We start from the raw sequence: 219 nt of genomic DNA on the forward strand, positions 1-219 counted from the left end.
GGTTGTTTTCTACTGGAAAATTAAAAAATAACCATATATGAGTTCTCTTAAATGGAGTGATTACTATTAGTGTTATGCTTTTATTAGCTTTTTTGTAATTCATTAAAATAGAAGAAATCTTCAATGATCATACTGATGCCTACAGTATAATTCATTAAATGTTACCATCATATATGTAATATTTTCTGCCACTATACTAAAAGCTAAAAAATATATCAC

This window comes from Penaeus monodon, chromosome 27, assembly GCF_015228065.2.
Source record: "Penaeus monodon isolate SGIC_2016 chromosome 27, NSTDA_Pmon_1, whole genome shotgun sequence".
Lineage (NCBI taxonomy): Eukaryota > Metazoa > Arthropoda > Malacostraca > Decapoda > Penaeidae > Penaeus > Penaeus monodon.